At 34.1% G+C, this 12,805-nt stretch overlaps 1 pseudogene; it reads right to left on the bottom strand.

Annotated features, from left to right (window-relative positions):
• Window positions 1-3,758: 3,758 nt before the first annotated feature.
• LOC103275380 lies at window positions 3,759-4,204 on the bottom strand (annotated as a pseudogene).
• Window positions 4,205-12,805: the final 8,601 nt, after the last annotated feature.

Raw genomic sequence — 12,805 nt, 5'->3', positions numbered from 1 at the left:
TCAGAAAAATCACAAAACAAGGGAATAAACAAAATAGCCACAACTAATCATATCAAAATCAAGTTGCAGAAAACCAACTAAAGACACAGATAAAAATTGAGAGAAAATGTTTGCAAAAATAATCCAGTAGTATTTTAAAAGAATAATATTATCTTATCAAGTGGCATTAACTTCAAAATTTCATGAGAATACTAATATTATGAAATTTATTCACATAATTTGGGAAATGAGTAAGTCAGAGAAGAGAGGACAAATGACACATCAAGAACTTAACAAAATTTCGAAAACTTATAAGCTCTTAATCAAATTGGAATATATAAATACATTGTTAGAAAAATAATACTTCAAAGAATTGTTATAACAAATCAGATCTCACTTTTGTGATCAAAGAGAACTACCAGAGTAATGGTTCTCAAAACTTAGTATTCATATGTATCCTCTGGGGAGATGGGTAAAATGAAGAATTTAGGCAGCATCCTCAATATTTGACAGCATGTGCTTGGAATACAAAACTAGAAATTTGTATTTTTTTGAAATTCCAGGTAATATTGATATAATGGCCTGTGAACTTCACTTTGAGACTCTACATTAGAGACATTAATTCCATTAATTACTAGAAAAGGCAATATTGTATTGTAGGTAAGAAAACAGTCTCTGAGGTCAGATTGTCTCGTTAGAATTCTTATATGATTGCTCTGAATATTAAGTAAACTAATACAGAAAAGCACTTAGAATAGTATCTTATATATGGCTCACTCCTAACTAAAAGTTGTGACTATTATTAGTAGCATGAATGTCTCTATCATCACTGTCATTTGACATTGTTCTGAAAGAAGCAAACAACATAACTATATGACAATGAAAAAACAAGATAAGTACTACGAATGATGAGACTATATTAACATTATCATTAGCTAAATATCATATGATGTTGCAGCTAAAAGACTCAAAATAATCAACAGAAAAGTCCTTAGAAGCAATTTTAGTATGTGTCTAATTATAAACTAAATATACACAAATGAATGTCCTTTCTATAGATAATAATCAGAGAACAGAATGATGTAATGTATCAATTATAAAAGCTAACAAGGAGACAAAATAACGAGAAATTAATTTTACAGAAAATGCATAAGACCGTTTAGAGAAAAAACTTTGAAACTCTACTGAATGACATAAACCATACTTAAAGAAATAGAAAGATAAACCTTGTCCTTAATTAGTACGATTCCATATTGTAAAACTGTTAATGTCCTTAAATTCATCTCTAAGTTGAATTTCATCATAATAAAAATCACAACATGACTTTTAAACATTTTTTCAAATTTATTTTGGAAAAATAAAACTGTGAGAGTACAACTGGGGTGAGGATGAGGGGCAGAATTTAAAATGAGTATGGAATCAGAAGGGTTATCTAGAGAAGATATCAAATGTATTGATAACTTAAAGTGGATAAAACAGTATAATACTCATGTAGACATGGAACAAATATAGGATAATAGAAAGTCAAGAAATCGCTCACCAAATATGTGTAAAATCAAAATATAGTAAGAATTGAATGCACATGAGCACACACAAACACACCCATACACACACATTGAATTAATGTTCCATTGGACTTACCATATAGTAGTTATTGGTCAGAGCGTTTGGTCTTTATAAGCCCCGGTATGTAGTGGACTGTACTTGTGTTCTAGGTTCCCAAAAATTAGAATTAGTTTTATCCTAGTGTCCAGTTATGCTTCAAATTTCTGTGAGTTTATCTTTTCCCAGTGCCCTTTTGGAGGACTTGTGTTCCTCGGCTATGACCTTCACAAACATTCCTCCAGGGGTAGAGATTTGTTTCTCCCCCATCTTCCTCTCCATTCCCTGGATTCAGAATTTCCAATCGATTTTCTAGAAGCTCTGACCCCTGTTGACTATATTTGTTTGTTTTTATTTCCTTTAGGTGAGACAGGAAGATTAGAAGGGTTGGAGTGAAATAAATTAATTTTTCTCTATGGGATAAAGCTCTGAAAAATGTCTTTATTTTCTGGAGTGTTTTCTTCTTGTTGTTGTTAAAGAAAAAATTGTGGACATCTTTTACACAATTACTTTATTTCCCAGCCAGGGCCAAGAGAAGATCTTTCTCAGATACTTTCTATGAGAACTTGGTAGAGTTCCTGTATTGAAAGTTCACGTGTGGGAGTGCCCCCTAAAACTGTGAGCCTCAGGAATTTCTCCTTCTTATGCTAGTTCATATTCAGCCTCCCACAATTTGTCAAAGTAACCATGTTCTGACAGTTTATGGATTTGAATGTTTTTTTCTCCAGGTAAGCAAATTTTGGGTCCTGTCTCTGTCTGGATGTTCATTTCTTTTTAGATGTTGCAGGGACATATCCTATTGATACTTCAGTTCTCTGATTCTTTGAAAGTCGCTGATTTTACATTTGTCCAGCTATTTCTAAGTGATGACAAAGTGATGACTTTCATGGACATTACATATAAGAATGGAAACTGGAAGCCCTGATATGTTCATTTTTGCGGCTTTCAATGTTTTGCCAAGTAATTCCTACTTTTTTCTTTAAAAAAACCCATCATCTTTAGACTTGCTCACTTATTATCTTAATGGGTAATTTGACTTTAATTCCTGGATAAGTCATTCAGGTTTCCTTTGTTTTCCTGTACTATTTCTGGCTTATATACATACCAATAGAACTGGCCAGTTATAAAAATATCTTGCTTTATATGCTGAATAATGCACATTCTTTAAAATAAAGTGATTTGCAAATACATATTGAAATTTCTTACAACCTACTATAGGAACATTATCGCACTCATCTGTACATTGATCTAGATGGAAAGTGATCAATCAGGCAGAGCATTTGTATCCTAAGTTATTTTCACTTCTCAGAAACAAGAACCAAGAAATCTCCTCACAAAGCTTTCATTTTCTCATTGTTTACATTCCAGTATAGTTTAAGAAACAAAATTTGATGAAAAATTATAATAATCCTAGGAATTCATTACTATGCAAAAACAATTGAAATATTATTTAAAATAATTACTACCAAGTGCACAAAAACTAGCAAAATGAATCATTAATCTAGTTGCTTAAGATTTCATAGTAATTTTTTTGCTCAATGTAATTTTAACGTTAGTGATCTTTACAGATCTCATTCTCTGTGAAATGCTACCATATAATGATCTATAATTGGCTTCTGACACATCAGCATCTAAATGTTAGAGAAACATATATTATGATAATCAGTGACACGTGCTTTGGAGTCAGCCAGATCAGAGTTGAAATAGCTCTAACAGTAACATGGTATATAAAAACATACATTTTAAATCATTACATCTCATTTTCCTAACATACTAAGTGAGAATTATACTACATTATCTTTAGGCTCATCATGAATTACAGTTTAACACTTAAGGTGCCAAGCATACCACACATTAATGATAAATGGTGGTGTGTTGGCAGTGTTTCTTTTCATACACACACACACACACACACACACACACACACACTGTGTCCCAGGCTTCTTTATTTGAGAACAAAGTGATACGTGATATGTGATGTGGGTATTAAAATTCAGAGCATCACTGAACTTCACCTTCAACGTTTCCCCAGAACTCTCTGCCTTTACTCTTTGTGTTCCCAATTCCTTCCTTAGTGAACGAAGAAGTTCAGCCCAAAAGCTCTAGTACAAATCCCAGATTCTCATTCCCTATTATCTTCACCTTTCCTGTCCCCTAGTCATGGAAGGCAAGTCATCTCAGTTTGAATGCATGGGAGAGCCCAGAGTGGTGACAGGGACAAAGGCAAGGGTTCCCTTCAGGGAAAGGAACTGAGGAGTACAGCTAGTGAAATAAGGACTCCCATAGCCTGGGGTACTAAAATGGGGCCCTGGAGTCAGGGGAAAAGATACTCCTCCGCTGAGAAAGGAGATCCAACAGCCTGTCCTCCTGAATAGTCCCTGCTTGATCACTTGTCCTTCTGGTGCCAATTACAGAACCACACATGGATCACATTCTTCTTAGGCCCAAGCTACTGGGAGATCTGCAAAAACAATTTCTACAGGTTGCCCCCCACTCGGTTCTTGACACATGTTTGCTTTCCCTTTTGGGTCTGTAAGAGGGTCTCTGCTTTGTATATCTCCTGAAGACTTTCATTGGTGTCAGCTTCCTCCACCCACGTCAGCAGGGGCTGCAGCTTACACATGTTCTTGAAATGAGCTGCAAAGCCTCAAATGTTCCTCCAAAGATATCCAACTCTTGAGTGAAAACATGTGGTACTCAGTTACTGGTTTCTATGATAGATTATTCAGTATTATAGACTCTAAATCCATCCAAGTTGCTGCAAGGTTCATAATTTTGTCCTTCTTTATGGCTGTGTAATATTCCATCATGCATATGTACCACATTTTTTTTATCCAGTCCTCTTTTGGTGGGTAGCACAGTTGGTTCCATGTTCTCGCTACTGTGAACAATGCTACAATTAACATACGTGCGCAGGTATCTTTTTCATAGAGTGATTTGAGTTCCTCTGTGTATATTCCCAGAAGGGAGATTCCTGGATCTATCCCAGAAACAAAGAACTGAGTACCACAAGTTCTCACTCATAAGGGGTCCCTGAAAGAGATTGACAGTAGTGGATCACTGCCAGGGGAAGGAGGAATGGGGCACATAACTTTAATAAGAGTACCTGATCCCAACCAGGTAAAGTGAGGACCAATGGGAGGCCCAGACTTCACCTGTATGATGACCACTTATGTACCTAATCCTTAATTGTACCACACATCTTAAAAAAAGATATCCAACACTAATCCTGTAACCTGTGAGTATATCGAGGTATAACTTCCATAACTTCCATAATTGTGCTATATTATATGACACAGTTGATCTTAAGACAATGATATTATCACCTTGGTTCTACTCTAAATACATGGGCCTTTTAAAGCAGAGAACTTTCTCTGACTGATAATAGAAAATGAATCAAAAAGATTGAAAGCACAAGAGGGATTTTGCATACAATTGCTTATTTGAATGAGGCAAGAGGTCAACATTGTGAACTGTACTATACGCCATTGAATTATACTCTTAAAAATGACTGAAAGGATGACTTTTGTGCTATGTGCATTTTACCACATTTTTTTAATTGAAAAAAGAGATTAGACATGCAACTAGACAAGAACATGCTATGCATTATTGGAGTTTGGGGTGCTGGGAATCAGTCAACTGAAACATTTCCTGAGGTAGTTTGGAAGATCAAATTAGAAAATGGAGAATTTAGAACACATATTATAAATATGTTCAATTACTTAAAGAAAAATATTGACATAATAGGAAAATTCACAGGAGAGATCAGTAGAGAAAGAAAGTAGAATTATGTAAAAAATGAAAATCCAAAAACTGAAAAGTAGTATATCAAAATACAGACAAAACTTTGATATTATAGAAGTAGAAAGTAGAAGAGTGATTACTAGAGGCTAGGGAGGGTAGAAGGAAAGGGGCTTGAGAGTAATAAGTTCTAGTGTTTTAATTGCACAGCCGAGTAACTACAGTTAACAGTATTGTATATTTCAAAATAGTTAAATGAGATAATTTTAAATGTTCTTATCACAAAGAAATGATAAATGTCTGAGGTGATAGATACGTTAATTATCTCAATTTGATTATTAGACATTGTATACGTGTATTGAAACATCACAGTCTACCCCCTAAATGAGTACAATTATTATGTGTCAGTTAAAAAAAATAAAATAAAGCACCAAATCAGGCTAAAAAACAAAATCACTGCATAAGTTTAATAGCAGAAGAAAGATTGCAGAAAAGTCAGTATAAACAAAGGTCAATAAAAATAAAATGTGAAGAGACCGAAGACGATGGAAAAATTAAACAAGGAGACACACTCAATAAATATTACATATACGTGTGTGTGTGCGTGTGTGTGTGTGTGTGTGTGTGTGTGTGTGTGTGTGTGTGTGCATGTGCCTATGTGTCTGTGTGTGTGTGTGTTTATGGTCTGAGTCCCAATGGAGGGGATAACCAGCTAGAAAAAAAAATTTTTAAATAATGGCTAAACATTTCTCATAGTTTAAAGACATAAAACTACCTACTTCAGAAATTTAATTAATATAAGTTAATATAAAGAAAACTGCGCTCAGGTTCATCATTGTTAAACTGCATAACATGAGCAATGAATAGAAAATTTTCAAAACAGCCAGAGAAAAACAGCAAATTAAATACAGAGGAACAATGGTGTGAATATCAGCTGAATTATCATCAGAAATAATGGAGACACTAAGACAATGGTATATGTTTAAAATATCAAGAAAAACAAAATCCCACAAATCTATGTCTAGTGAAAATAGTCCTGGAAAATGTGAACTAAAGATACATATTTTAAGAAAACAGAAGTTTGAAAAAAAAATTATCAACAGAAGACCTTCACTACAAAAAATGTTGAAGAATCTCCTTCAGGCAGGAGAGTAGTGGTATCAGATTGGAATTGCACTGAACCTCATTAAATATAGAGGCATATATAAATGATTGTCTTTTTAAAATCTCAATTATTTATAAAGTTGGTTGAAGAAAATAAATAGCATATTACTATATTACTGTGAGTTTCACTGTATATTTAGAAGTAGAACACGGCAGTCTTACATTTAATATGAAGTAGTACAATATTAACTCTAAGTACATGTTAACGAATTAAGGGTGGATATCAAAATTTCTAGAGCAATGATTGAAAATAGTAAAAAGGCACAACTAAAATCATATTAAAATACAATAATAAAGTTCTTCAATTAACCCAAAGAATACATGAAGGTAGGTAAGGAAGAAAGTAAGAACACACACAGAAGAGGACAGAAAATATAACAACCCAGTGGGTTAAATGCCAACTGTACTGATCAGACCATAAAGTGACCCACCATGATACCCACTTCTGGTGTCCATGCCCTTCTGTAATCTCCTATCCTTGACTGCAAGTAGAACCTGTGACTTGTTTCCAACAAATGCAGTATGTTAAAGGTGATGGGATGTCAGTCCCACTGTAATGTTATGTTATAGAAGACTCTATTTTAGTAGCTTGGAGCTAAGAATTCTCTTCACTGACTTGAAAGACTTAGATCCCAGTTGTAGCAAACACAAACATCTCTAGACATCATCAATGTCAACTCGGGGCAAGGAAACTACCCAACTGAAAATCACTGCATTGCATGCTCATACTACTATAGGAAAAGCGTTTTTTGTTTTTGTTTTTGTTTTGTTTGTTGTTTTAAAAAACAAAGGGTTTATTTTCTACACAATCTGGCCATTATCCATAGGTTTGAGAAGAAAGAATATGGAGAAAAATGTGACAAGTAACAAAATACTATCAGGAAAAGTTTTAATATCTTTGACTTAAATATTTACCTTAAGAAGTTAAACAAAGAAAAGCAAGTTTAAGAAAAAATATTAATGAATATTTTTATACCTAACCCTGAATTGAACCCCACATCTTTAAAATAAAAAAATGCAAAATATATAGAAGGAGGTAAATTATTAAGCATATGTCCCTGAAATAGGAAACAAAAAGTAGGTAAAATCAATGCATACCTGATTTCTTAAAAAATTAACAAAATATAATTTCTAACACTACTGACCAAGAATAGTAGAAAGAAAACATAACTTATCAATATGAGCAATGAAAGAGGGAGAATCATTATCAATCCAACACTTGCTAAGATGCTGATAAGGTAATGTTAGTATTGAGATTTGCCCCAGAAATACAATTTTGATTTACTATTGTAAGAGCAAACATTGTAATTCTCCACTGATACCTATGAATCATAACTAGCAGGAGAAGCTTATATTTTACAAGGGTCCTGCCCTACAAAGGATAATTCTGAGTCCCTTCTTGTACATATGTTTAATTTATTTTGTTAAGGTTTACCAGGCAATTGAATTTCAAAAGTAATGTCTTTTGAGCACTTAATGCTAGAACAACTGGATAATTGTGTTTGTGTTTGTGTGTGTGTGTGTGTGTGTGTGTGTGTGTGTGTGTGTGTGTGTGTGTCGGGGGGAAACAAAACACTCATGAGCTTTACCTGATACTCTCGACGAAGATTAATTTGAAATTAATTAATTTGAAAGTAATTGATTAATTTGAAATTAATTGATTAATTAAAATTAATTAAATTGGAATTTGAAATTAAATTTAATTATAAGAGGTAAAACTATGGTTTTTGAAAAAATATGTTGGAAAACATCTTTATGAGTTAAGCAAAAATTTGTGGGATATACAAACTTTCAATTTAAAAAATGCTAAATTAATGCCATTAAATTAATAATTTATTGCAGCCAAAAAATTTAAAAATGCTCAACATCAGTAATCATTAGAGAAATGCAAATCAAAAGCACTATGAAATGTGATCTCACACCCATCAAAATGGCTGTTAGGAAATCAAGGGTATTCATATAGGAAAAGAGGAAGTTAAATTATCCCTCTTTGCTGATGACATGAACCTATACCTTGAAAACCCAAGAGAAGCTGTCAAAAACCTCCTTGCACCAATAAAGGACTTTGGCCAAGTCTCAGGGTACAAAATAAACGTGCAAAAGACAGTCATAGTCATATACACCAACAACAAACAGGCAGAGAATCATATAAAAAGCACAATCTCTTTCACAATAGCCACACAGTAAAAGGAAATACCTCGACATCTGCCTAACCAGTGAAGTAAAAGACATCTACAATGAAAACTACAAAACACTGCTCAAAGAAATCCAAGAAGACACAAACAAATGGAAAAATATTCCATGCTCATGAGTTGGAAGAATCAACATTGTTAAGATGCCCATACTACCCAAGGCAGTCTACAGATTCGCTGCAATACCCTTTAAGTTGCCAACATCGTTTTTCTCAGACCTGGAAGCAACAATACAGAAATTCATATGGAATTAGAAATGATCACAAATACCCCAAACAATCCTCCGCAAAAGAAATAAAGCAGGAGGTATCACACTTCTAGACTTCAAACTTTACTATAAGGCTACAGTAATCACAATAGCCAGTTACTTGTACAAAAACAGGCATATAGACTAATGGAACAAGATAGAGATTTTGGAAGTTAAACCACAATTTTTTAACCAACTCATCTTCAACAAAACCTCCACCAACAACCACTGGGGAGAGGAAAACCTATTCAGTAAATAGTGTTGGAAAAACTGGCTGACCACATGCAGAAAATTGAAGCAGGAACCCAAACCTCTCACCATACACACAAACCAATTCTAGGTGGATCAAAGACCTAGACATAAAACTTCAAACTATAGGAATCCTAGAAGAAAATGCAGGAAATCCTTTTATGCGCATTGGAGTACACAACCAATTCTTGATCAATTCCCCAAAAACAAATGCAATAAGAGAGAAGATAGACAAGTGGGACCTCATCAAACTGAAATGCTTCTGCACAGCAAAAGGAACTATCAAGAGAGCAGGAAGAGAGCACACAGAATGAAAAAAAAAACAGAGTGAGACTCCAACTCTAAAAAAAAAAGAAAAAGTTCTGGAGATAAATAATGGTGATGGTTACACAACAAAGAGAATGTGTTTAACGCCACTGAATTGTATACTTAAGAATGATTAAAATGCTAAAATTTATGACATATATGTTACACCTCCTTCCTTGATTTTTACAATTTTTTCATTTTTTATTCTAGAGACAGGGTCTCAGCGTGTCGCCCAGGCTGGAGTGCAGCGGTATATCTGACAAAGGTCTAACATCCAAAATCTACAAGGAACTCAAATGTGCTGAAAGGAAAAAAATAAAACAAACAGCTGTATTAAAAAGTGGGGAAAGGATATGAATAGACACTTCTCAAAAGAAGACATATGAGAAGTCAACAGATACATGAAAAAACGCTCAGCTTCACTAATCGTTAAAGAAATGCAAATTAAGATCACACTAAAATGGCACCTAACTTCAGTGAAGATGGCCATCATCAGTAACTCAAAAAACGACAGACTCTGGAAAGGATGCAGAGTAAAGGGAATGCTTCTACACTGTTGGTGGGAGTGTAAACTAGTATAACCTTTGTGGAAAACAGTCTGGCAATTCCTAAAAGATCTAAAAATCGACCTTCCATATGACCCTGTAATCCTTCTTCTGGGAGTATACCCAGAGGAACTCAAATCACTCCATAAAAAAGATATCAGCATGCACATGTTTATCGCAGCATTATTCACAGCAAAAACATGGAACTAACCATGCTGCCTATTGAAAGTGGACTGAATTTTTAAAAATGACACACATACATGATGGAATATTATGCAACCTTAATAAAGGACAAAATTACGGACTTTGCAGTAGCTTGGATTTATTTATAGTCTATCATACTCAGTGATCTATCACAGAAATAAAAAACAGTACTACATGTTCTCACTTACAAGTGGACCCTGAACATTTATCATAACAGAATAAGAAAGGATTTGGCAGTAGCGGGACACTGCCAGGGGAGGGAATGGCGGCACACAACATCAATAAGAGTACTTGATCTCAAACCAGGCGAAGCTGGGGCCAAAAGGAGGCCCAAACTTTACCTGCACAATGACCACTTACCTACATAAGCCTGAATTGTACCCCACATCTTTAAAATAAAATAAAATAAATTTAAAAAGTCGAAAACCACCAAATATTGGCCAAGAATTCTGAGAAAAGGGGACACACATATGGTCAAAATGTAAACTAATTTAGCCCCTGTGGAAAGTACCTTGACGATTTCTTAAATAACTAAAAATAGAATTACCACTCAACCCGGTAATCTTGTTACTGGGTATCTACCTAAAGAAACATAAATAATTGTACCAAAAAGACACTTGCACTTTTATGTTTATTGCAGCACTATTACCAGTAGCAAAAATATATAACCAACTTAGGTGGCCATCAATGGTAGATTGGATAAAGAAAACGTAGTACATACACTATGAAATATTATGCAACCACAAAAGGAATAAAACCATGGTCTTTGTAGTAACATAGATCCACTTGGAGGTCATTATTCTAAGTGAATTAATGCAGAAATAGAAAACTGAATACCATATGTTCTCATTTATAAATGGGAGCTAAACACTGAGTATACATAGATATATAGATGAGAGCAACAGATACTGCGGGATCCTAAATGGTGAGAAGGAGGGGGTGAAGTTTGAAAAACTACCTGTTGGATACCATGTTCACTATTTGGGTGCTGGGGAGTCCATAGAAACCCAAACTTCACCATCATGTGGTACATAATAATACCATGTAACCCTGCTTAAATACCCTTGAATTTAAAATATAGTTAAAATAAATGAATAAAAAGATAAGCCATAAAATATATAGACACAACTATAATATGTAAAATATTCCTCAATTAAATAAGAAAAGTAAGACAACTCAAGATAAAAAAGAAAATAGAATACTTGAAAAAATGCTTCACAAAAAAGATGTGCAATTTGGCAATAAGCTCATGAAAAGTTGCTCAACATCATTAGTTATCAGGGAATGCAAATTCAAAACATAATGAGATACCACTTCACACCCACTGGAATGGCTAAATTTAAAAAGACTGACAACTCAGAATGTTGGCAAGCATCTGAAGCAAGCACATCTTTCATACATTGCTGGTGGGAATGCAGAATGCTAATAGTTGATTGAAAAAAAATGCTTTGGCATTTTCTTACAAATTTAAACGTGCACTTTCTGCATGCTCCTGGAATTCCTCACCAAACTACCTCCCCAAGATAAATGAAGATGTCTGTTCACACAGAGACTTTTACAAGTATGATTTATAGAAGCCCTATTGATAATATTTAAAATGGAGAAAATCCACAAATGCCCAGCAACTAGAAAGTGATAAATAATTGTATAATTATATAATAAAATAATGCTCAGTAATATAGTCAGCATTGACTACTGATATGTACAACTGCAAAGATAAATCTTGAAAATATCTTGTTGAATGTAGAAGCTGACAATAAAGGATGCATAGTATGAATACCTTTTATAAACTTGAAGAACAGGAAAACTATTCTCTAGGTTTAGAACTCATAAGAGGGATTACTTGTGGGGAGTAGGAATTAGCTGGAATAGAACATTAGGGAACTTCCTAGGTGATGAAAGTATTATCTAAGTTAATTGGCATTTGATTATATGGGTATATACAGGGACATCCTAAAGCCAGTTCTTAACCAGTTCTAGAGAGTTAATTTTCTGCATCTTTCAACTTTCCTTTCACTGTCATTATGTCAGTAGCTTGAAGTAGGCCATGAGGCGGGGGGGGGGGGGATATTTTTGGCATGGCAATCAGTAAATGTTTTGCAACACGGCTTTGTTTTTCAGTGAGCTGGTTTACCAGCATGTCACTGGACTATAGAAAGTTGTAAGCTGTTTATTGAATTGTTCACTTTAAGTCTACTATATTGACTGTATAGTGACTGTTCACTAACTTAAAATTGTCAATATCTCCTAAATCCTTTCCACTTTACATCTATAATGCTATCTCTGTCTTTTGGTTCCTATATAGTTTATTGTGGGAAAAGCATGAAATTTGTATTCAAACCAATATTGTGCTTTCTATTAAAAAATGATGTGTGATATTATGCTTTTGATGTTGTTTATTTGTCCTTAGTGTACTTAGCTGCATGTGTACTGGGTTTTCTGACTCAGGTTGATCATGGCCTTGTCTACAGTCATTTATCTTTTACCCTTCAGTTATATTTATTCCTATGCTTCATATATTTGAAAGAAATATGTGTTCTATCTTTAAACCGTTAAGGAAAATGCCTTATTTGCAA

Source organism: Carlito syrichta, unplaced genomic scaffold (genome assembly GCF_000164805.1).
Source record: "Carlito syrichta isolate Samal-C Ts95f unplaced genomic scaffold, Tarsius_syrichta-2.0.1 Scaffold315410, whole genome shotgun sequence".
NCBI lineage: Eukaryota > Metazoa > Chordata > Mammalia > Primates > Tarsiidae > Carlito > Carlito syrichta.
Note: the sequence above shows the minus strand (reverse complement) of the source record. Positions and strands in the feature narration are given on the sequence as shown.